Source organism: Leucoraja erinacea, chromosome 17, assembly GCF_028641065.1.
Source record: "Leucoraja erinacea ecotype New England chromosome 17, Leri_hhj_1, whole genome shotgun sequence".
NCBI classification, from domain to species: Eukaryota; Metazoa; Chordata; class Chondrichthyes; order Rajiformes; family Rajidae; genus Leucoraja; species Leucoraja erinaceus.
Genome location: NC_073393.1, coordinates 21098922 through 21125458, shown reverse-complemented (window position 1 = coordinate 21125458; position 26537 = coordinate 21098922). Strand labels below are relative to the sequence as shown.

At 44.3% G+C, this 26537-nt stretch overlaps 1 protein-coding gene across 2 annotated transcripts in view; it reads right to left on the bottom strand.

Moving 5' to 3' along the window:
• LOC129705289 (granule associated Rac and RHOG effector protein 1-like) overlaps positions 1 to 26537 on the bottom strand; it is a 93747-nt gene that overhangs the window by 57818 nt on the left and 9392 nt on the right. Inside the window, exon 1 of one of the 2 annotated variants that reach the window (XM_055648800.1) lies at positions 15051 to 19359. The exons of the other annotated variant lie outside the window; for it this stretch is intronic. The gene's annotated coding sequence lies outside the window, so the exon portion shown is untranslated. Of the gene's footprint in view, positions 1 to 15050; positions 19360 to 26537 lie in introns of those variants that run through there. 2 annotated transcript variants of the gene reach the window in all.

Genomic DNA, 26537 nt, shown 5'->3' with positions numbered 1-26537 from the left:
CCAGATGCTGTCTGATCTGGAGTGGGAAATGCTGGAAACAAGAAGGGCAAGGAACAGACTAGCCATGTGGTACAAGATTCAAAAGGGGATCGTGGGCATTACTGCAGATGGATACATAACATACTCAACAGAAAGGAGAACAAGAAAGAGAAATGATATGCAAATAGAAACCCCATTCGCCAGGACAGATATTTATAAGAACTAATTCTTTGTAAGAACCTTAAGGGAATGGAATAAACTAGACAACAATATAGTCAAATCACCTTCACTAGACAGTTTTAAGGGGGCACTGACAGCACGTTAGTATGCACAACACATCCAAGTTGGCGATATGCAGAGTACTGCCCTGCCGACTACAAATTCAGAGAGTTCATTGTTAGTTGGGGAAGAGGTGGTAATGAAGGGATACAAAGATGTGAACAGTGGAACCGGTAGGACAACTAGGCTGAGAGAGAGGGAGAGAGAGAGGAAGAGAGGGGGAAATGCAGGGGTTACTTGACATTAGAGAAATCACGTTCATACCTTTCATGGTGTGAGGATTTGAGCATGGGTGCTCCTTCCCCTTTATTATCAGGTTTCCGAACAGTTCCTTCATAAACCAGGACACTGTCCGATTCACCTCTACTCCTTTGCAGACAATGGACTTTGTCTCTGGGACATGCTCCACAATGCTGAAAACTATACTCTGCCCTCAGTATCTTGTACTTTGCCCACCAACTGCACTCGAGTTTAATTTGACTGTATTTATGCAAGGCATTGTTTGGTCTGATTGGTTAGCATGCAAGACAAAGCTTTTCACTGTTCCTCAGTACACACGACAATAAAAAACCTAAGCCTAAAGATGCGTTGTTACAATTATGGAGCACCTAGAAGAGTTTGGAGAGAACACAGCTGGAATATTGAGTGCAGGCACATTACACACGAGAGGATATCTTTCCACTTGACTAGCCTTGCGTTCATTAGAGATTTAAAGAATAAAATGGACCCAATGACAAAGTGTCAACTTGGCGAGACTTAGGAAACAGAGAGCATGTTCCCCTGGCTGAAGTGTCTAGAACAAGAAGTTACACTTCCAGGTATGGGAAGTGTAATTTAGGATTGAGATAAAATATTTTTTTTCACCAAGATGATTGACTCGCTCTCATGGAGGGTTGCAGAGGTCAAGTAGCTGAATATATATTTAAAGGGTTAGGTACATTTCAAGATGCTACAAGACACAGTGGTTCGGTGGTTCTTGATTGTCACATATGCACAGCATAGTGACATTCTTTTGCACAACCACAAATGCTGTCACCATATTTTGGCACCGTTTAGGGGGGAAAAAAAGTCCAAAGTCCAGGGGTCCTTAGAGTAAGCCCAGGCAAGACCCAGGCTGCTGCAGGCCCACAACTCGACCTCCCTCGCCACTGCGGACCCCCATCAATCAATCTGCTTTGCCATTAGAATTCCCATACTGTTGCCCTATTCTAATCGCATCATCTTCACCCTTCCTTTCCTCATTCCTGGTAATTCCTGGCAACAAGTGATGAGCAGAATTCACAGCGTAGAAACAGACCATTCAGCCCCGCAGGTGAACACCAAAGTTTGTACTTCACACAAACTTCCTTCAAAAATGCCCTCTGTTCCTTGCAATATTTAACCAGTTTTCCCTCAAGTGTGTCTGCACCAGTTACCTCATCCTCATCTCTTCAAATCAAAGACTACTCCTCAAATTGTAAATGGATTTGTACTACCTTAATGTGAAGTCAATAGAAATAAAATCTTGAAACAAGGAACTGCAGATGCTGGTTTACAACAAAAAAAAAAACAAAGTGCTGGAATAACTCAGTGAGTCAGGCAGCCAGCATCTCTGGAGAACATGGATAGCTGATGTTTTGGGTCAAATCCTTCCCAGGTAAATAGGACTAGCTTAGATTAGTTTTCTGCCCCTGCTACAATCAGTCTGCAGAAAGGTCTCGACCCAAAACATCACCTATCCATGTTCTCCAAAGATGCTGCCTGACCTGCTGAGTTACTCCAGCACTTTGTCTTTTTTAGAAATAAAACCTAGCGATCTATGGCAAGAGATGAACTCAAATTGCTGTGATTAGTGCAGTGAGTGAATATGCCGTCAGAAATCTGCATCTTCCTAAAACAGAGAGCGTTCTCATTCTTGTTATAATTCTGGCATCAAACACCAGCTCATGAACAAACTGCACATTCTAGACATACCGAGGGACTGTGAACCCTGACTGCAGAATTCCGAGAGATAAACAAAGAGGTTTTGATTCTTCCTTGTTTGACTTGTTTATTGTCCGCCAGTGAGCAGATTTAATTCTGAACATTTTATCTCAAACCTCCCATGAATTAATCAGCAGACCTGACAGAAAATGCAAACAGGCGACTCCGGGGGAAAGAAATCTGCACATGTAGCACACAGCCAAATGCTGCCCACTGCATCAGAATGTGATCAGGGGAACAAGTTAACATGCTGAACAGTTCCGCAGTGGTGGCAGTAAAAAAAAAGTTGGTCGGCAAAGTGCGCAACGGTAGAACAGCTATCTCAAAGCCCAAGACCTGGGTTCAATTCTGACTACAGGTGCTGTCTATGCAGAGTTTGCACACTCATCCTGTGACCGTGTGGGTTTTCGCCGGGTGCTTTGGTTTCCTCCCACATCCCAAAGGTGTGCAGGTTTGCAGTTTAATTGGCCTCTGTAAATTGCCCCTAGTATGGCAGTCACAAAAGTGGGATAACATAAAATTAGTGTACAGGTGATCAGTAGCCAGCATGGACTTGATGGGCTGTAGGGCCAGTTTCCACACAGTATCTCTAAACTAAACAGTTCACATTCTTTTCCACAACTAAATCATTTCAAAAACCCTTTAACACTTCCCCTACCGCACAGGAGCCATGCAGCCCATTGTGTCTATGCCTACTCCCAGAGAAATACCATTGCCCTAAGTTTGTTATCCATTCTCCCCAAGAGAAATTGAGTATACAAATTGGAATGCGGAAAAAGACGTTGGTGAGGCCACACTTGTAGTATTGTGCTTAGTTTTGGTCACATTGCTACAGAAAATATGCCATTTAGCTGGAATGAATGCAGAGAACATTTATGAGGATGCTGACAGGACACATGAGCAGAGCTATAAAGGAGAGGTTGTGCAGGCTGGGACTTTATTCCTTGGACTGCAGGAGGCTGAGGGGCGGTCTTATAGTCGGTAAAATCACGAGAAAAATAAATAGGGTGAATGTACAGATTATTTTACGCAGGTAGGAGAACTAGATGGCATAGGTTTGAGGTGAGGGGGAAAAAATGTAATCAGAATCTGAGTGGCAACTTTTTCCCCACAGATGATGGTGGGTACATGGAACAAGTTGCCAGAGGAGATTGAAGCAGGTGGAAGAACAACATTTGGAAGACATTCGCACAGGTACTAAGGTTTAGAGCGATATGGGCCAAATGCCACTAGCTTAGATGGGCATCTTGTTCAGCATTGGCAGGTTGGGTAGAAAGGCTTGTTTCTGTGCTGTACGACTATAACGCATCAACTCTTAATGTCCGGGATAGGGCAACACCTGGTAAAACTAATTTCCTTTCCATCTTTCAACATTTTTCTTAGTAATATGGAAACAACTTAGTTATAAGATTTTGACATTTTTTTTGTTTGTCAGCCAAAAGCAACAAGTCAATGCCACTTACAACAACGACATTTCCAGCACTGTTCCGTGCAAAATATTTTAAATTTACGCTCCACACCCCCCACCCCACAAGTTTAACCAGTGGGAGGAGAATTAGTTTGCCAACAACAAGTTATCTTGTGTTAGCCACGTAACTTAAACTGCATTCCCAAACCATGTATAACAGTTTGTGCATTCAGACTGATTTGCAGATTAGACACTTGTCTCCCACTACACAATTTAAACATTGCAGAGAACATTTAAATCTGCACCTGACCCAGAGGAGCATTCAACATATTCCAGCTGTTTAATTCTAAATTTGGGCTTTCTGAATAGCAATCCTTTATGGAATTGTCCGCGCTCTTTGCCCATTGCAAGAGTAACTTCCTGAAGGAGATGAGCCACGTGTTCCGAACCACTTCATGGACAGTTTGATGAATCCAGGTACCTTGCCGGCTGACCTCAGGGGGGAGCAGAGACAAGCACACTGGTCTGGCTGGAGTCGTGCTCAAGCCCAGGTCACTCAGGACTGCAGATTTATAACTTCATAAAAGCAGAATTAGGCCATTCAGCCCATCTAGTCTACTCTGCTCATTCAATCATGGCTGATATTTTTTTTCTCTCAACCCCATTCTCCGACCTGCTCCCCGTAATCTTTGATACCCTTATTAATCAAGAATCACTCAATCTCCGCTTCAAAAATACCAAAGACTTGGCCTCCACAGTTGTCCGTGGCAATGGGTTTCGCAGATTCCCCATCGTCTGACGAAATAAATTCCTCCTCATCTCCTTTCCAAAGGTACGCCTTTTTATTCTGAGGTTGTGTTTCCTGGTCGTGGGACTCTCCCGCGATTGGAAACATCCTCTTCACTTCATTCGTTGGCTCTTTACTATCCAGCAGCTTCATCATCACAGTATTGGTTTATTATTAGTATATAGAACAGCACAAAAACAGGCCCTTCAGCCCACAATGTCCATGTAAAACATGCCATTAATCTCTATTTGCACGTGGGTAATATCCACCCTCCCCCACTGCATATCCATGTACCTACTTAAAAGTCTCTAAAACACCACTCTAACATTTGCCTCCACCACCACCCCAGCAGCACATTCCAGGCATCGCCACCCTCTGTGTAAAAACCTGCCCCCACACATCTCCTTTAAACTTTGCCACTCTCACCTCAAAGCTATGCTCTCTAGTATTTGATATTTCCATCTTGCTAATGCATAGAGAAAAATAACAGAAAGCAGAATATAGTGTTACAGCTATCAAGAAAGTGCAGATAAATAAGTGCAAAGGCCACAACGAAGTAGGTTGGAGGATTGGGGCTACACCCTAGCTAATGGGAGGTCAGTTCAGTAGGCTGAACAGGGAGGAAGCAGCTCCCACATTACATAAAGAGACTACCCTTTGAAAGTGCTCCAAGGTCAGGGAGATATTGAAACACAAACAGCACAGTGGCTCAGCGGTAGAGCTGCTGCCTGACAGTGCCAGAGACCGGGTTTGACCCTGATGCCATCCGTATGCAGTTTGTCCGTTCCCCCCATAACCTGTGTGGGTTTTCTCCAGGTGCTCCAGTTCCCTCCCACACTGGTCGGCGCAGACTCGGTGGGCCAAAGAGCCTGTTTCCATGCTGTATCTCTAAAACTAAAACAGGTCAGTCTTTCATTTATGACAAAGTTGCGAAATAGATTTCAGTAAACCTGGTTCTGCCCGAGCTGATAACGAGCATGAAAAGAGAGACCATCGATGAGAGATATGCACTGTGGCAGTGAAGAGAACCTAGCACTTCGGGCCACTACCAAGCAGGTCCAACCCAACAGGCAGAGCAATTATTCATTGTAAACCACCAAGGAAACCAGGTCTGGCACCGTCGGGCCTGGTGATGTTGCTTATGCAATAGCGGCCAGGTTAAGTGATGGGGGGCACAGTGAGGAGGGGAGAGGAGGTCCCACAGCAGTTCACTGCACAGTGCCCATGCTATGGGCGAACATATGCTGGAAAGATTCAAGCCGATCTAAGTGACTGATCACATTTGCCCGTAGAGCAAAACCCCAGCAAGCAACCTTCTTCAGCAATGAGGCGAAGGCAGCAGGCAAAACACTGTGGAAAGATTAAAGTCTCAGCAAAAATCACCCTATGGTTCATAAGCTGCCTAGCGTAACATTTTGGCTAGGTATTAAGTGCAAGTCTAAGTAAGCCATCTGTTTCTTGGTAATTACAGGATTAGTGTTCACTTATACAATCATATTCAATTTTCTTTTTAAAACAAAATCAGTACGAAGAGGGCCTAAAACAGACTATGCTTGTAAATAATCAACGTGACACGCTAAGAAACCGGAACCCACAGGATGTTCACATGTAGAGCATTGAGGCAGGAGTTGCTATACAAATGCATTATCCGCTGCTTCCCAGCCCATGCCCCAGGCCATGCGCTCACAGTACTTTGCATCGCGTTTTTATGCAGCATCTTTGATGCACAAGAGCAGTTCTGAAATCTGACAGCAAGTTACTTCAAGGACTTGTCCAAAAAGACAGAAACAGAGGAAGACGTCAGAAGAGATCAGAGAAAGGAAAAGGCAAACCGCCGAGAGTCAAGAGAAAGGAATTTTAAAAAGTTTAACGGAAATCTAAATTGGGTCAGCACACAGTGGGCGATGGGTGGACGGGACTTGGTGCGAGTTAGGAGACACAGAGCCAAGATTTGAAGGGTTAGTTGGCAGAGGGTAGACAAAGGAGGCCATAGCTCAGTCAGCAACTTGACACCCGAGAGCCACGTTAATCTATTATAATATAAATCTCTGATCTTGGATGTTTACTTGTGGGAATGTTTGCTTGTTTGAACTTTTTCTTTGATTCAGATGTTTTCTCGAAAACCCGACGCGGTAACGGTGAAATATTTACCTATTCCAGTAGAGATTTATCTCATGATCTCAATAATCCCCTCATCTGAAAATTGGATTAATTATTTCTAGAGTTTTTTTACTGAAATTGTTCACCATTCTGACATTTTTGAAATCTAACGTGCTGAGGCGAGCTGGATGACGTCACAATGCCTTTGCTCCTCACAGCAAGTTGCGCAGAATTTTCAACGCGCAGGGGCACTGTGTTCCACGAGGTCCAGTTACGTGTTCAGGCTGCACTCCACCCCCCAGGGCTCTGGATTGAAGCCATTGAACACGTGATCAAGTCGTGCTGCGCACTCCGCTGGGCTCCTTCAAGTTCTACAACATGGCGGCGGCGGTCTTTATCGCAGCACGGGCGCGGACAAGCGCACTTGAAAAGTGGTCGTGGCAGCCGTCACAGGGGACTATGAGGCTATGAGCAAGATATAAATTAAAAAACTATAGTGCATGTACTTTTCTGTACGAACTTCAGAGTTTACCGCAGAGTAGAGTTTACTACACTTTAGGGATTTCAGATGGTCACAGTGACTACTGACTTTTGAATGAACCATTCAATAAAAATTATTTCCCCTCCCTAAGCGGACGGAAGCTCTTGCTTGTGAAAAGAGCACGGGGAAGATTGTAAAGTAAACTTCTGTAAACTCTAGAAAAGTGAAATAAAACAGAAGACAGCAGAGCTGTTCAGCCAGTCACTGGCTGGGTGGGAAGGGGGTGATGAGCAAGAGCGATGGGGAGAGGAAAGATACAGCAGTAGAGATCTGAGCTAAACCTAAAAACATTTGCCCATGGTTCGTCACTTAGAATTATGAACAGTAGAATATTAGATTTTAAGATGCATGTCAAATCAACAAGACAAACTATAATCTAGTCGTGAGATAAGCCATAAGAATCAAAACCAAGCTGTTGGCAACCTTACATGGTGCTCCCTCATTATTAAATGGAATAACTAAATTAATGCATTGAAAGCCATAACTCTTGCAGTTGCAATTTGGTTTACCTCTGGACTGAGGGAAACTAAATGATAAAATAACTGGAAACACAATAAACTGCAGAAGCTGGAATTTTGAGCAAAACACAAAGTGTTGAAGGAATTCAGTGGGTCAGGCAGCTTCTATAGAGGGAATGGACAAACGGTGTTTAGGATCAGGAACCTTCAGACAGGATTCACTCTGGAACAGGAACAGAGATTATAAACCTTGCTTCAGGCCTCTTCGCTTAAGGATACAGCATGGAAACAGGCCCTTCGGCCCACTGAGTTCATGTCGACCATCAATCATCCAGCTCACACTATGTTATCCCACTTGCTCATCCACACCCTACTAACTTGGGACAATTTGCATTTTTATTACCAAATCCAACTCGAGAACTTCCAAATAGTGCTAGATGTTGCGAGGACTTGAGGGCTTGAGCTTGAGGGAGAGGTTGGACAGGCTCGGACTTTATTCCTCGGAGCACAGGAGGCTGCGAAGTGATAAAGATGAGTGGAATAGATAAGATAGATGCACAGAGTCTTTTACCCAGAGCAGGGGAATCAAGAAACAGAGGCCAAAGGTAAGGTGAGAGTGGAATGATTTAATAGGAATCAGACGGGAAACGTTTGTTGCCAGGATTTGAGGGAAGCTCTGTCCTTCAAATCCTGGCAACATCCTCAGTCAGTCAGTTTATGATCAGTCTTTGATCAGAGTATAATCAACCAATTTAAAAACCCAATTCCCTGAAAATTAATTAAAAAGCCACAAATAGAGACCAGGGGTTTGGATTTACCAGATGATGAATGTAGGAAACATTGGCAGGGTAAGATTCAAGTAGCCCATTATAGAAGGCACTAAAACAACACAGTACTCTGAAGAGCATCAGGGGACTATTACAAGCAGATTACCTGGTCAATCATCCCTGTCAGTTCTGGAAGGGTTCTGGGCATCAATTCTGCCTGTTCACCCTTCTACAACAGTGACAGCATTTCAAAAACAGGGTCCCCGGCGCAAATTACTGACCCATCCTCAGAAAACCGTTCTTCCAAACCTTTTTTGATTTATGAGTCTTCAATGAAAACAGTTTCAATTAGGATTGGAATCAATATTGGGCTTGTTTCCAAGCAAGAAGATTTTTTTTTTTTTAATATAAAGAGGGAAGACACAGTGTTGGAGTAACTCAGCAGGCCAGATCCTGCAGGCCTCGGCAGACTGAGTGCAAGTGTTCAGCGAAACAGCCGCTGAGTCTATGCCTAGTCTCGCCAATGTAAAGGATGCAGACAGGTATGAACCTATCAACCTGCACGAATGAGGAATAGAAGAGTGGGAACAACAGCCAAAATCTACTGCCCCCAACACAGCCAGCATGAGCTGCTCCAGTGGAAAAGAGCGGCTCAGTCCTCTGAAACCTACATCACCGATTCACCAGGATTATTGAGGGTGGGGAACTGTGACCAAAAGCAACAGCAACCTCGCTATTTCCTTTTGTTTTAGAAGCCTACCTCATGCCAAATTTCTTGCTTTCTTTTATAACTGCACCAATTCCTTAAATGAGAATTAGATCCACCCTCCCCATAGACCCTCTGGCTTTTCACTGATGCAACACGCTGAACATCAATCTCTGCTGCTTCCGATACCCAGTCAATCACAGCCGTCCCCGATAGTTAACGTCACCGTCTGCAGACACGTGGATTCCATAATGGCCGGAGAAAGTAAGGGAGGAGTACTGAACAGCGATTGGGCATAGGACCCCGCTACACTCCCTGCAAGGCAAGTCTATAATTTCTTGTGTAAGAAGACCTAGAACTGTGTCGTACTCTCAGTGGGGCTTGATATCATCGCTCTTTACTTAAAACCCTTAATAAACAACAATGTATCAAATCTGCCCATCAAATTATACCCTCGACCATGTTCATCTGTTACCGCCCATGCTCTGCCCTACCCTTCTTTTCCAGCTTTCTTTCCTGCCCCCCTACAATCAGTCTTAAGAGGATTTCCGACTCAAAACATCGCCTATCCATGCTCTCTGGGGATGCTGCCTGACCCACTAAGTTACTCCACCATATGTGTCTGCCAAAAATGTACCCTTTGTCTGCACTGTGATGATAGGACTCAAGATTTTAGGATGATGTAGTGGTGCAGCTAATAGACCTCTTCCCTCACAGCCCCAGACGCATGTTTGACCCGTTTAGAGTACTGCAAGTAGCTCTGCCTGCCTTATTTACTCATCCTCAGGAAGGATGTAGAGCCTTTGGATAGGGTGCAAAAAGAGGTTTACCAAATCTGTTCCTGGATTGGAGGGTACTAACTAGAGGGAGAGGCAGGACAAACGTAGATTGTTTACTGCAGATTGTCGGAGGTTGACGGGAGACGTGATAGAAGTATCTAAAATTATGAGAGGCACAGAGTCTTTTAATCAATTGGGAAAAGGGCAAAGATTAAAGGACTGAAGGTTTGACTGATTGAAAGATACACCATGAACAGGCCCTCCAGCCCATCAAGGCCATGCCGACCATTGATCACCCAGCACGGAGGAAGTGAAAGATGGAATATGTGGACTAAGAGCCAGTGTCGATGGGTGGTGACATGAGGAGTTGGGATGAAGAGTTGGGACACACCACCAGGGCTTCAGATAAAGTCAAGGTGAGGGTGCTTTACGTTAAAGTAGGATTCAATTATTCATTGAATAAAAGTCATACAACTTCCCCTTGCTGACCAAGATGCTGAATGTACACCAGCTCCACCTACCCACATTTGGCCCAGATGCTGAGTTACTCCAACACTGTGTGCCTTCCCTCTTGAAACCTTTCTCTATCAGGTACCTGCCCACATGCCATTCAAATGTATTTCTGCTGACCGGATAGCTCCCAAGGGTTTTTCACTGTACCGTGGTGACACTAAACCAGTGACAATAAGCTAAACATTCACTGTGAAGGTCCTGTCCTGGTTTGACTTCCCAAAGTGCAACACTTCACATTTATTCATGTAACTCCATTAACCACTCCTCAGCCCACTTGCTCATCTGATCAAGATCCTGCAGTGATTTTTGATGATCATCTTCACTATCTATGATAGCATCCGGCAATTGGTTCAATGGTGCTTTTATTGTCACTTGTGCGAAGAGCTAACACAGTTAAATTATTTTTCCAGTCCAGCAGAGTATCGCCATACCCCTGATCTCCCATTAGCAAGTGTACAGAGGTAGTCTACTGTGCCCGCATGCAAGAGGCACCATATTTAGGCGCCATTTTCAAAGTCCACGCTCCAGTTCTTATGAGCGGTGCCAGTTCTAGGCAAGTCCCAGACTGTTGTGGGTCTCCATCTCCTCTCCCGTCCACATTTGTTCCCTGGGGGGGGGTGCCTCCCGCAGCCGACCACGAGGGTGCAATGGGCCAGACACGGGCGGGTTGATTAATCGGTGTATGTGAAAAATTCCCTCTGATTTTCAATTTTAACTCGAAACCAAACTGGGATCCAGAGGCAGCCCAGACCACACCTTCCACTGCAGGCTTGTGCTAAGATCAGAGCTTCTGTAAAGCGAAGCTCCGTGGTTTATTTTTAGAACAAGACACACACTAGGAATGCGAATGTTGTAGGACTACTATCAGCAGTTGTCATGACAGCAGGTGAACAATGCTCCTACAGATGCAGCAGTAGAGATTGTTTGAGGCAAAGCTGAAAGCATCCTCCTGCCCGTGACTGCCCCAACTCATCTCTGTTCTCAAACCATTAGCAACCATCAAAAATCACTGATTAATATACAGTGCCCTCCATCATGTTTGGGACAAAGACCGTCATTTATTTAATTGCCTCTGTACTCCACAATTTGAGATTTGTAATAGAAAAAAATAAAAATGTTTAAAAAATCACATGTGGTTAAAGTGCACATTGTCAGATTTTAATAAAAGCCATGTTTAAACATTGGTGGTTTCACCATAGAAATTACAGCAGTGTTTATACATAGTCCCCCCACTTCAGGGCACCATAATGTTTGGGACACAGCAATGTCATGTAAATGAAAGTAGTCATGTTAAGTATTTTGTTGCATATCCTTTGCATACAATGACTGCTTGAAGTCTGTGATTCATGGACATCACCAGTTGCTGGGTGTCTTCTCTGGTGATGCTCTGCCAGTCCTGTATTGAAGCCATCTTTAGCTTATGCTTGTTTTGAGGGCAGTCCCCTTCAGTTTTCTCTTCAGCCTGTAAAAGGCATGCTCAATTGGGTTCAGATTGGGTGATTGACTTGGCCACTCATGAATTGACCATTTCTTAGCTTTGAAAAACTCTTTTGATGCTTTAGCAATATGTTTGGGATCATTGTCTTGCTGTAGAATGAACGGCCGGCCAATGAGTTTTGAGGCATTTGTTTGAACTTGAGCAGACTATGCACTTCGGAATTCATTTTGCTACTACCATCAACAGTTGTATCATCAATGAAGATAATTGAGCCAGTACCTTCAGCAGCCATACATGCATAGGTCACAACATCTCCACCACCGTGTTTCACAGATGAGGTGGTATGTTTTGGATCTTGGGCAGTTTGTTCTTTCCTCCATATCTTGTTATCAATCTGATATAAGTTAATCTTCGTCTCATCTGCCCACAAGACCTTTTTCCAGAACCGTGGTTGCTTCTTGGCAAACTGTAACCTGGCCATCCTATTTTTGCAGCTAACCAGTAGTTTGCATCTTGCAGTGTAGCCTCTGTATTTCTGTTCATGAAGTCTTCTGCAGACAGTGGTCATTGACAAATCAACACCCGACTCCTGAAGAATGCTTCTGATCTGTCAGACAGGTGTTTGGGGATTTTTCTTTATTATAGAGAGAATTCTTCCGTCATCAGCTGTGGAGATCTTCCTTGGCCTGCCAGTCCCTTTGCCATTAGTAAGTTCACCAGTGCTTTCTTTCTTCTTAATGATGTTCCAAACATTTGATTTTGGTAAGCCTAAGGTTTAACTGATGTCTCTAACAGTTCTTGTTTCTCAGTCTCATAACAGCATCTTTGACTTCCATTGGCACAACTTTGGTCCTCATGTTGATAAACAGCTATAAAAGTTTCCAAAGGTGATAGAAAGACTGGAGGAAAGACGAGGTGCTGAGACCTCTCTTATACCTGCATCAAGGAGGTAATTAACACACCTGAGCAATTATAAACACCTGTAAAACCATTTGTCCCAAAGATTATCGTGCCCTGAAATGGGGGGGACTTTGTATAAACACAGCTGTAATTTCTACATGGTGAAACCAAAATGTATAAAAATAGCCTTCAATAAAATCTGACACTGAGCACTTTAACCACGTGATTTTTTTTTCTATTACAAATCTCAAATTGTGGAGTACAGAGGCAAATAAATAAATGATGGGTCTTTGGCCCAAATATTATGGGATATGGCACTGTGGTTTAGATATACAGCTTGGAAACAGGCCTTTCAGCCCACTGAGTCCACGCGACCGGCAATCACCCGTTCACTAGTTCTATCCTACACACACACTAGACAACCAGAGCACCCAGTGAAAACCCACGCAGTCACAGGGAGAACTCCACACAGACAGTCCTTGCAGTTAGGATCGAACCAGAGTCTCTGGTGCTGAGGCAGCAACACTCCCGCTGCGCCACTGTGCCGCCCACAGTAAATTATTTTCTCTGCCACGGAAGGTCAGGACCCTTCCTCATTGGTTGATCAGGTGTTGGCCGAGGTCTCTTGGCTTGCGTGCATAAAAGCCTGTAGGAAGCAATATCAGATTTGAAATAGCTCTTCATTTCGTTCTGTCTGAATCAGCACTGGCTATTTTTGTCTGCCATCAATTTTTCCCCTTTTCTTCTTTCATTTGACCAGCCATGGGCAGCACAGTGGGGCAGCAGGTAGAGTAGGTTCGATCCTGACATCGGGTGCTGTCTGTGTAGAGTTTGCATGTTCTCCCCTAGACCGCCTGGGTTTCCACCAAGTGCTCTGGATTCCTCCACATCCCAGGGATGCCAAGGGTGCTTTATTGTCATGTGTGCAAATGCACAGTGAAATTATTTTATTGCATACAGTTCTGCAAAGTATTGCCATACACAGCACAATCCCCCTCAACAAAGTGTGCAGAAATAGTCCATTGAGACTGCATGACACCAAGTTTTGGAGCAATCTTCAAAGTCCAGTACGCGCTCTAAGTCTTAAGAGCGGTGCCCAATCCTGGCAAGCCCCATGCTGCTGCAGGACCTCCATCCATCGCCTTCCTTGGATCGTCCAGCAAACGGACGTCCCTCTCCTTGTTGGTCAACCTTTGTTCCCCTGGGCACCTCCGAAGCTGACCTCGAGTGTATGGAAGGGCAGACCCCAGTTCACTCTCCGACCCAGCCTTGCTCTGGACCGGCAGGGTTTGTGGGTTCATTGATCCTCTGTACAAATGCACTTGGTGTGTAGGGAGTGCCTGGTGGGATGGGATGACATTGGGCTGGTGTAAACAGGAGGCCGGTGGTCTGCATGGATTCAATGGGCTGAAAGGCCTGTTCCCGTGCTGTATCTATCAACCAAAACCTTCATGACTTATGAGGCAAGCATGAAGCTGGAGGCATCATCTGTCATCTCAATCGTGCCCAGCACTGCTAGTTTAATCTTGCTTTTCTTGCTAGTTTCACTATTTGTATCTCTTCATTATCACCTCTTCCACAGCCAACAATGGACTATTTATGGGTTCTGTCTTTCTTGAGTCATTGGTGCTGGCTCCAATTTGTTCTGCCTTTTCATACCTCTATTTTCCCTCTCCACTCTCAGTCTGAAGAAGGATCCCGAGGCAAAACATCACATATTCCTTTTCTCCAGAGATGCTACGTGGCCCGCTGAGTCACTCCAGCAATGTGTGTTTATCTCCAGCACTGCCTAGGAGCCCCAGGTAATCTGTTCCACAGATGACAGCCCAGGGCAGGGTTCCTGGACCAGCACCCAGTGCGCGACCCTAAATATCAACTCAGTTATCGAGGAAAATGCACTGTAATAGCTCAGTGCTGCTCTCACAATGCCAGGCAAACCCACCATCGCTACTTGCCAAAAGATGGCGAGAACTCCTCCACACCCCCACAGCACGTACCATCCTTACTTGAGAATATAATATAAATCGATAGTGCAACTGCAAAAAATATTAACATCCCATCCAGATCACAAGCTGTGCTCAGCTAACCCATGTGCTTGATCAATGAGTGGACGGCAGAGCACAATGCCCACACAGCCAGCAGCTCAGACAGCATAGCAGAGAAACACACATCACTACGCTGACAGCAGAGAAAGTCAATGATCGTACGAGTGGAAAGAGAAAACCTCAATTGATCCCTTTCCCTTGAAAGCCAACTTGAGACAGACACATCCAACTCGTCCATGTCAACCAAGATGCACTAACTAAGCCAGTCTCATTTGCCTGCATTTACCCATATCCTTTAGACTTTAGGGATACAGCACAAAACAGGCCATTCAGCCCACTAAGTCCACACCGCCCTAAAGATCAGGAGAAACATTTAGTATACACGTACCTGTCCCGAGTATCCAATGAGAGTGGTGTGGGCTGTTTCTACGTAGTATAAACGTTGATATAATTTGGCAGCCTGCAGTCCGCATGCCATCAATTTTTCTCCTCTTACCTGAAAATCCCACTAAAATTAGTTCGCAAATATTTGCCCTGCCAAAAAGCTCCACAGGAAACGCAATCACAAGCAGGAAAAACAAACACAAGCAGGCAGCAGAGGCCTTGACTTGCCGTGTAGCGGGCTTGGAGACAGAGGTGCTTTAACTCGGAGTCAAAGCCAAGAGGAGGATGCTGCGACACAGGAGCTCTGTAAAAATACTCGAGTACTTCACTCTCTCATGCCACAGGCAGGAGGAGAACCACCCACATCAACAGTTATTCGTAGCTGTGACAATCCAAGAGGTTCCCTTATGGGTGGTCACGGGTCAGTGTTAAAATAAGCAGAGGGCTGGGAAGGAAAGAGCTGCAGCCAAGCTATACTTTGCTTTGTTAATATCTGGCACCACAAAATTCAATGCTCATCATTTATCATTCGAAGGCGACTAAAGTGGATCGGCATGTGTGCTACTCAGCAATGTGGAAATCCACTCCACAAAGCAGCTTTTCACATCTTTGTCCACGGCTCAATCGGTGTTAAAGCCAACAACCAGATGCCCACAATGCTAGAGGGCAGACTCGACAACCAGGGAGCTGGAGGGTGGGGGGGGGTAAAGCAGGTTTTGTGCACAACTGGACTGTTGCGAGTTCTCCTGTATTGATGCGACACTGTTAAAACATAGAAGACTACAACACAGGAGCATGCCTTTCTGCCCACACAACCTGCGCTCAAAAGTAACAGGCACAGAATTAGGCCACTCAGCCCATCAAAGCTACTCCGACCCATAACCTTTGACACCCTTACCAATGAAGAATCTGTCAATCTCTCCCTTAAAAATACCCAATGACGTGGCTTCCACAACCGTCTGTGGCAATGAATTCACCACCCTAAAAAAAAATTCTCATCTTCTGAACTGAATCATGCTATCACCAGCTAGAGAATGGTCCTGCGCTACCTCATTTGAAACTCAGACTACCTTTAATCAGAGTTTACCTTGCTTGCACTAAACGTCATTCCTTTTATCTTGTACAACAATACTGCCACAGCTCGATTGTAATCATGTATAGTCTTTCTGCTGACTCTTTAAGACTTAGCCCACAACAAAAAAGATTTTCACTGTACCTCGGTGCACATGGCAATAAACTAAACTAAAATGCTGCCCAAACTGCAGAGTTTGTTTCCCCCAAACCTGCAAATGCAGCAAATATGATTGTCCTTATACGAGGGAGGACGGAACTGGAAGAAAGTAGAAAAGTCAACAGGTAATTAGTCTGGGGGACATCAGAAGCACAAACAGAAGGCAGAGGAAGTTGAAAACAAACATCCGCATTTTGAAATCTAGGCCTTGGGTTTTAAACTCCAGCAGTGAATAGGGTCACCAGGATCAGGTGAGCTCCAGTACATCCAGTATGTGCACCAGACTTGAGTTTTTCTTTTCCTTTTGAAAACAGCACCAAAATATAGCGATGGGTGCAAGAATTTCACTGTGCAGTGAGTATGTGACAATATGTAACCAATGAATCATCCAGACAAGAGAGACAAGAGATAGATGCTGGAATCTTGAGCAAAACAAGGTGCTGGAGGAACTCAGCACGTCAGACACCATCTGTGGTGGGAAATGGATAGTCAGCGTTTCAGGTCAGGGCCCTTCTACCTTCACAGGGCATGAAACACCGATGTCTATTCCCACCATAGATGCTTACTGACCCGCCGTTTCTCCAGCATTGTGTTTTTTGCTCAAGTATCAAAATCCCCTTGACTGCAGGTATATTCACTGACTGTGCACTGCATATTCTGCACAGAAATCCCACATTGTGTCTGTTGACGGAATGTGTCCTGGAGCCTGAGAACAAAAACCAACGTGAGTCAGAGATGCGAGACTTAAACTGTAACAGGAACAGTCTGGAGCCCAGACATCACACGGTGCCAGCAGTCGAGATATATACCACATGGACAATGTGAATGCAGAATCCAAATTTAAAAAGTCTATTGTGATTGTTTGTATTAAGTTTGTGAAAAATGATTACAACGACTGCAGACCCAATCTCCAATGAACTGGGAGCCCGCAACATTGTGGAGATATTTGGGAAACTTTAGCAAAAGTGTAAACTGATGTTTAAGAGTTTTCTAGAATAAAGTGATGAGTGGAGATATTCTTTAATGGACAGGAGAGAAAGGATTGGATCTTTTCAACCGTTGGGGGGAAAAAAAATCAGAGAGCCCGAACATGATAGAACTCAGCATAGGCTTCACATCAAAGTCTACAGATGCAACTTCCTAAACCCAAGGCAAGAACAAGGCAAGCTTACTGACAAGATCTTAGAAACAATACCAGTAAATTCAAATTAAAAACAAAACCTCGAAGAGCTGGAGGAACTCAGGTCAGGCTGCATCTGTGGAGGGAATGGACAGGTGACCCTTCCTAAAATAGCAGACATCAATCAAAAAAAGACACAAAGTGCTGGAGTAACTTAGGTGATCAGGCAGCATCTCAGGAGAACATGGACCGGTGACGTTTCAGGTCGTAAACCAGGATCTGTAGTTTCTTGTTTCTTGCAGACATCAGTCATGGGACATTAGTCTGAATGGTCCCAGCCTGAAACATCTGTACATTTCAACAATTCAATGGTGCGTTATTGTCACATGTGCAAAGTACAAACACAGTGAAATTCTTTTCTCACAAAAAGTCTAGTAGAGCATACCATCCCTGGTTAGCAATTGTACAAAAATAGTCCACTGAGCCCACATGCATGAGGCATCATGTTTTACTGCCATTTTCCATCCACAGATGCTGCTTGACCCGTTGAATTCCTCCAGCATTTTGTTTTTTGTTCAGGATTCCAGTATGTGCAGCCTCTTGTGTCTCCAGTGGAAATTAAAAGATTAGTGAACCACCACAGCACACTGAAGCATACAGAGAGTGGTGATTTGGAATAACGCTCTATAGCAAAAGGCTATAGAACGAGGTAGAGCATAGGGGGTGTAAACAGAAGATGCTGACCATTCAAACAGCCCTCCCCCCAGATCAGTCCCGCACAATCTGCAGACTATCACACGAGTTCTCAGAAACGAATGTGTCACAGGGAGATTCAACGGCAGATTTTGTTGCAGGTTCAAACATCAGGAGATGACGTGCAAGTCATAGTGCTAGGGGTGAGAGGAAATACAGAAGGCAAAGTATGCTCTGGTCGATGATTCTCTGAGGGGAAACACACGTCTGTACTTTGGTGAACAAAAAACTTGGATAAATGCAATATATGAAGGCAAGCATATCATATTTCCCCTTTACCACTGTCAGGGAGTTATGGCCTTGGACCATACTCTCAATTGTCCCGTCGAATTTTGATAAAAGCTTTCTCTCCTCTCAAAATGACTGCTCAGCCACTCTCTCCTCCACTTGTGAAGATTAAAAAGCAATCTCCTCATGACAATACAGCACGGTTGTCCATGCTGCACACGCGACAGCCGAGTTACATAGTCAAGTTGTGTAGGAAAAAACTGCAAATGCTGGTTTACACCAAAGATAAACACAAGAAGCTGGAGCAACTCAGCGGGTTAGGCAGCATCTCTGGAGAAAAGTGTAAGTGATGTTTTAGATCGGAACCCTTCTTTCGGGTCGAGTTACTCCAGCACAGTGTGTCTACATAGTCAAGTTGTCGTAGTGCTGCTTCAACCCACAAACACTAATAAGGCTTTGATTCAAAGAGCCTCAACCGACCAACTGTTCCGCAGAATGACACCAAAAGGAAAGGAAGATTAACTGGGGCTTCCACCACCACACATGGCTTGTGGTGAGAGCAACTTGCTTGAGGAACAGGTGGCTTCAAATCTCTGGTTTGCAAAACTCGTCATTACTGGGGGTTTTGCACTTCACCAATAGAGACAATGGCTTTGATTGGCTGTGGGATCTTAGAATTACCGTAAATACAGGTGGTCAACAAAGCCACCCATTACATTTCAACACGGCCCATGTTCTTCATAAAATCACTTCTGTTAGTGAGTGGTAGGGGCAGGCAAAGACAATTAGACCACCGTAGAAGGCTCCAGGTGTTGACTACATCTGTAATTCATAACTTTAAGAGAGAGACACGCACACAGGAAATGGAAGATGCTGGAATCTTGAGCAAAAGTATTGGAGGAACTCAGCAGATGAGTCAGATGGACAGACATTGTTTTGTGTCAGGAACCGTCTGCTAGCTGAGCCCTGATGTGAAATTACAGTCAAACTCTCCAATCCTTGGTATCAGTAATTCTGTACAATGGCACAGCTGTGAACTAAATGTGGAATCTAGGGACCTGCAGTAATTAAAAAACACCTGAATCTCAGAAGGTTTAAAAAAAATCTTAAAATCATTGTGATTAGATGTAATTCTACGAGTATATTCAGTCATTGGGGCTAGTCATATTGTCTGTTCTAGATCAAAGGGAAAGTCAACTCCTACACTATTTGTGTAAGAAGGAACTGCAGATGCTGGTTTAAACCAAAGATGGACACAAAAAGTTGGTCAACTCAGCAGGACAGGCAACATCTCTGGACAGGAATGGGTGACGTTTCGGGTTGAGACCATTCTTCACCCGAAAAAAAACCTTGTCCCGAAACGTCACCCTTTCCTTCTCTCCAGAGATGCTGCCTGTTCCGCTGAGTTATTCCAGCTTTTTGTTTCTATCCTACACTATTTAAACAGCAAACTACCCAGGCAGCCAAGTGTCAAGGGAGTGTTGCATTAATACAGGTGCTGCTATAGCTACAGAGATGCATCTTAATGTTTAAATATAGATGCTAGATTTTAGCCGACAAAACAAGTTGACTAAAAGTACCTGACAAGGCAGGCAGTTAATCTCCCTCGGAGGGAAGGGCCGATATATTTGCCCACGGATCAGTCAACATACTCCAAAAATACATTTGAATGAAGCTATGAGATGTTTCAAGTACATTGTACAGTGTTGCTGAATATCGACTGTGTTTCTGCTTAATATTCAACAGACTGTCTGTATTCACTGCATCATCCACCCTAGGGCAGAAGCTCACAGCAGCAATTTACCGCAGGGTTAATCTGCCATGCTGGATAAACCATGCAATGTTAGGTCAAGTACAAGGCAACAATGAGCTCACAGAATGTTAATCCAATGACATTTTCTCCAGCTCCCTACCTTCTCTCTGTATCCAAGTTCTACCAAACTGCCCACCAGTATCCCACATAAAGCAGTCACATTCCAGCTTGATTACATGAGGAACAATCCTTTACGTTGCCTGAAGAACCCCAAGCTCAGAACAAAGATCAATGACGAAAGACGTTGAAGCAACCCCAGGCAAAACTCAAAATAGCATGTGGTTAGGATCTGGAATTCCCAGTAGTTGCCATGAGGTGTTGTCGTGGAGACAGAAATATTCATTGAACATAGTTCAGTGCAGCATAGAAACAGGTCCTTCAGCCCACTATGTCTATGCTAACCATGATGCCATTCTAAACTCATCACATCTGCCTGCACATGATCCATATGATACTCCAGACAATAGACTCAAACATGGTTCTTTGAACAGGATTGTTAATAATTACTACTTATCTGTGAAATATTAAAAAACTGCAGCAGTTAAAGATACAGGCATCAAATCTATGTATTCCGAGCACTAACAACCATTCTGGAAGAGTAAGTACAATCACAGTTTCCATTCTATACACGGGGCTGAGAGGGACGGTGGGGCTGGAAATGGAGAAAAGGCAGAGAAGAAACTCAGTAAAACTAAGCGGCAACACTACATTTTGCAACTTATTTAGCTCCTTTTCACCAGTGAAATAAATTCCACACATTTCTTTAAAATGATGGTCATCTAATCACAGGTTTCATTCAACCAACTACACAAACCCTTACTAAGGAAGTTCAGCATGCGTCAGACAACCCCTACAACTTCTACACATACTGTACAACAGAAAGCATCCTATCGGGATGTAACACATTTGTTTGCAAACAGCTCTGCCCAAGACCAGAAATTGCAGAGAGTTGCGTTGAAGCCCTGTCTATTGCACAGACCAGATCCCCCATCATCGAGTCCATCTACACAACGCTGCCTCAGGAAAGCATAATCAAGGACTTGTTCCAACCCAGTCATTCCCTCATCTCCCCACTCCCGTCAGACAGAAAATATAAAAGCTTAAAATTCAGGATCAGCTTCTTCCCCACTTATCAGACTACCGAACGGTCCTCTCATGAGCTAGGGTGCAGTCCTGATCTTCTAACTACCTTCATTACAGACTCTGGACTTTCTCTAACTGTAACACTATAGTAACATTATATTCTACACTCTGCTATACCTGTTGTACTTGTGTATAGCTTGATTGCACTCATGTATTGTATAATATGATTATCTCTCCCATCAGGCAAAAGGTAAAGGAAGTATGAAAATGCATACCTCCAGATTCAGGGACAGTTTCTTCCCAGCTGTTATCACCCAATTGATTCATCCTATCACCAACGAGGGTGCAGTCCTGCCCTACCATCTACCTCATTGGAGACCCTCAGATTATCCTTAATCGGACATTACTGGAATTTACTTTGCACTAAATGTTAATCTCGTTATCCTGTATCTGTACATTGTGGGCGACTTGATTGCAATCATCTACAATCTTTCGGCTGAATGGATAGCATGCAGTACCAAAGCTCAATGTATAGTCAAGAGCTACAGACACCTTAAGCTTTCAAATTTAAACTCACCGGATAGGAATTTTAAAAATCGACACCTTGCCAGTGTTTACGTAGCATAAATCAGGAGTATTTGCTCGACGGCTGTGACAATCTAACCACTTCACAATACTTTTTCCCAGTAGGCTAAGGTGCAGGATCAAGTGTTGGCTTCTACAAGCAGGAGCACTAACAGAGAGCGGGTTGACAGACTGTAGACCAGCCATCGGCTCACCTCAAGCCAGGCACTAGTTTCACTTGCCACAGGAGCCTCCTTGACAACAGATCATTATTTAAACACATCCCTAACACAACAACCAACATGGAGAATACAAGCTCAAAGATCGAAGAGCCAGTATAACCCGGAAGGGACTCAACCTAGACAAGTTACAACGGGCATTTTTTATTTACATCAAGGGATCGTCACCCAATTATCCTTTTGTTTGTTGTTTACATATCTGGTTTCCTTCAAAATCATAGATTTTCAGTCTCATAACACCACCTCCAGAGAGAGTTCTTTCAGTAATTCAGCAAGATTAACCAGCTAGACTTTTGGAGCAGATCCCATCTCCCAACCTCCGATGAATTCATTGACCTCAGCTGTTAGGAATGCTGCGACAAGACTCTTCAATCAGGACGTGGTTTTTTTAAATCCCAAGCTGCTCCTGCTGTTCACGAACCACTGGATGCATACAGTAATGGTCAATGTCACTAAATCACCCACTTGGCCACGATAAAGAAGGACATAGGAACTGACACAGCATTGCAGACCATTCAGTCAAACCCAGCCGTGTATTGTCATCTGCACAAGTGCATGGTAGCGGTACAATAAAAACCTTGCACGCAGCACCATCACAGGCACACACCCAGACAAGCACACAAATATAAATCACACATATATTTTTCATAAACTACAAATTCTGCAAGACAGTACAAAAAGCATACAAAACATTAGTGCAAAATGCAAATGGGGAAAAAATATTTTCTTGCTGCTATCGTCGGGCAGGAGGTACAGGAGCCTGAAGTCCCACACCATCAGGTTCAGGAACAGCTTCTTTTCTGCAACCATCAGGTTCCTGAACCGACCCGCACAACCCTAATCCCACCTCAGCAACGGAACATTACGGACCACCTCTTGCTCCACCATAGACATGTTTTCTAATTATGTATATTTGCACTCATTTCTAATTTTCCTTACACTGCTTTGCACCCGATTTACGTCTTTGTGCGTGTCTGTCTCTGTGCCCGCAATGATGCAAGAAAGATTTTCACTGTACTTGAACATAGGACAATAATCATGACCCGACTGAAACATAGAAACATAGAAATTAGGTGCAGGAGTAGGCCATTCGGCCCTTCGAGCCTGCACCGCCATTCAATATGATCGTGGCTGATCATCCAACTCAGTATCCCGTAGCCTTTCTCCAAACCCTCTGATCCCCTTGGAGGGCCACATCTAACTCCCTCTTAAATTAGCCAATGAACTGGCCTCAACTACCCTCTGTGGCAGAGAGTTCCAGAGATTCACCACTCTCTGTGTGAAAAAAAAAGTTCTCCTCATCTCGGTTTTAAAGGATTTCCCCCTTATCCTTAAGCTGTGACCCCTTGTCCTGGACTTCCCCAACATCGGGAACAATCTTCCTGCATCTAGCCTGTCCAACCCCTTAAGAATTTTGTAAGTTTCTATAAGATCCCCTCTCAATCTCCTAAATTCTAGAGAGTATAAAGATATCCAGTCTTTCCATAAGACAGTCCTGACATCCCAGGAATCAGTCTGGTGAACCTTCTCTGCACTCCCTCTATGGCAATAATGTCCTTCCTCAGATTTGGAGACCAAAACTGCACGCAATACTCCAGGTGTGGTCTCACCAAGACCCTGTACAATGCAGTAGAACCTCCCTGCTCCTATACTCAAATCCTCTTGCTATGAAAGCCAACATACCATTCGCTGACTGTTGTGCCACTGTACCACCACCGTTGCACTGGGAATCTAAAAAGGACACCAAGTGCTGGAGTAATTCTGCGAGTCAAGCAGCATCTCTGGAGAACACGGATAGGTGACGTTTTGGGTCAGGACCCTTCTTCAGACTTAGGTGAAGTTTCATGTCAGGGGTCCACTCACTCAGTTACAACACCCCTCTCAACACACAGCCCTCTGATCACTCAGTTAAAAGCTCCCAGCACTGGGAGTGTAACAGTAAAGGTATCGAGGAAACAGACACATAACTCAATCAAAGAAACAGCTCTAGTCTCAGGAGCATGAAATTCCAATGTTATCACCACCATTCAATTCCTTAATCTTGATTAAAGGCCACAGATCTGTGATGTTAACACTATCAGAGGGTATCTCATCAAATGTTTATTATATATATAACCAGCACTGCAAAGGTCAAACAATCTAGATAAACCTATGCCTTGCCTGTCAATCAGTGAGTGCTGTTATTCAACTAAATTACTGATACATTGGGCAGGATCAAGGCAATAGATCCTTCCTTCAAAGGATATTCCTATTGACCACTGGTAACAGAGAGGGAGAGGGCTTAAAGTTTTATATAGTGTGCCTTGGCTACAAAGTGACCCAAAAAAATATTTGTAGAATATTTGTAGCTGGGACAGTGGAGCAATGGGATCCATTTTACAATGCCCCACACAGTCCAATCAGACCAGACCAGTCCTGTCTGTATATAGTTTGCTCGTTCTCCCCATGACCTGTGTGGGTTTTCACCAGTTTCCTCCCACACTCCAAAGACGTGCAGGTTTGTAGATTAATTGGCTTCTGTATACTGGTCTAGTGTGTAGGATAGAACTAGTGTATGGGCGGTCTTTGGGTCGATGTGGACTTGGCGGGCCGAAGGGCCTGTTTCCACACTGTATCTTTAAACTAAAGTAAATACCCTCAAAAGATATTTCAAGGCATTTTCTTACCAACCTCAATGTAAGTGGACTTCTAGTGAAAGCAGCTGCTCCAAAGTGCATTTGTGCTGACAGGCGCATGTTCAAATGTTGAAGAATTTCTCAGATGGCTCAAACATCGACCCCCTCTCCCAACCCATGCTTGTGCCACGGCCACAGAGCAAAGGTCAACAGCACAATGACAAGTCATTTCTCCTGAAATAACACTCAAATGTAAGACGATGACCATTCCAAAGCTTTTTTTTTTAAACCAACAGCTTGCTTGCTTCAGCCCCAACCTTCAGACCTTCCTTGATTTTGCATCAAATCATCCCCAAACTCTGTAGTCCCAAACATGGGCAGCTCACTCACTCGTTGCTTCCTCCTGTGACCTAACCCCAAACCTGGAGCCAATGCCCATTATCCTGTCTCGCTCTTTCCTACCCTTTCTTCCCTGCTCTTTCAATAGACAATAGGTGCAGGAGTAAGCCATTCGGACCTTCGAGCCAGCACCGCCATTCAATGTGATCATGGCTGATCATCAACAATCAGTGCCCCGTTCCTGCCTTCTCCCCATATCCCCCAACTCCGCTATCTTTAAGAGCCCTATCTCGCTCTCTCTTGAAAGTATCCAGGGAGCCGGCCTCCACCACCCTCAGAGAATTCCACAGACTCACAACTCTGTGTTTCTGCAGCCCGTCACTTAGAATCATGTTGACACAGGCTCTTCAGCCTTTCAATACCTGTGCTATCTCTTTGGAATGGCCACATGGCAAGCCCACTTACCACATCCTCATCCCCAATGCAATCCCCTCTCTGCTACGATTTATTGCATGAAAATGATGACAAAATGTCCATTAATCTATTTTTCAAGTAGCAAATACCAGATCAAAACATGCCACTTAAAACAACTGATTCTTGTGGCGACACAAAAAACTGCAGATGCTTGAATCCTGAGCCAAAACACAAAGTGCTGGAGGAACTCAGCCAGTCAAGCAGCATATGTGGAGGACCAACAAAGTTTCAGATCGTCTGAAGTTGGGTCCCAACCCAAAATGTCATCTGTCTATTCCCTCCACAGATGCTGACTGAGCCGCTGAGTTCCTCCAGCACGCGGTTCTTTTGACATTTAAACTGTTTCAGTTATCAGCCCTCTCAACGAGAGAAACTATTTATTTTTACCTGATCTATCATAGTTATCGAGCTAAAGAGAATGAGAATAGCCTTTCAGCCCAACTTGTCCACGCCATTCTGGGCTAGTCCTATTTGCTTGCGTTTGACCCAACCTTTTCTATCCATTATCACCCCAAAAGCGTTTTGAATGTCATAATTATATCCGCTTCTATAGCTTTCTTTGGCAACTCATTCCAGATTATGATTACCATCCAAGTGACAATGTTGCCCCTGAGGTCCATCTTAAATCTCTCCCTTCTCACCATAAGCCTGCACTCTCTAGTCTTAGAATCCTTTACTCTAATGTAATATGATCTCACCCTGCCAACAACCTTACTTGGAATTAAGTGCTGGTGTTGTTAAGGATTCCCTGCCCAGCCTTCAGTCACCCTTTTCTCACCATTGACACCGTGATATTTTTCTAACTGAGCATTAGACCTTGCAGCACAGAGCAACAAAGCACTGACCGCTCTGGAGAAATCACAAGCCAAGCAGAGGGGGAATAAAGTAGTTGTCATAAAGTTGTGCAGCACGGGATCAGGCCCTTCCACCCACTTGATGCAGGCCGACCAAGTTGGCATCCTGGGTGAGTTCTATTTGCCTGCATTTCGCCCAGAGCCCTCTCAACCCTTCGGTCCATATATCTGTACATGT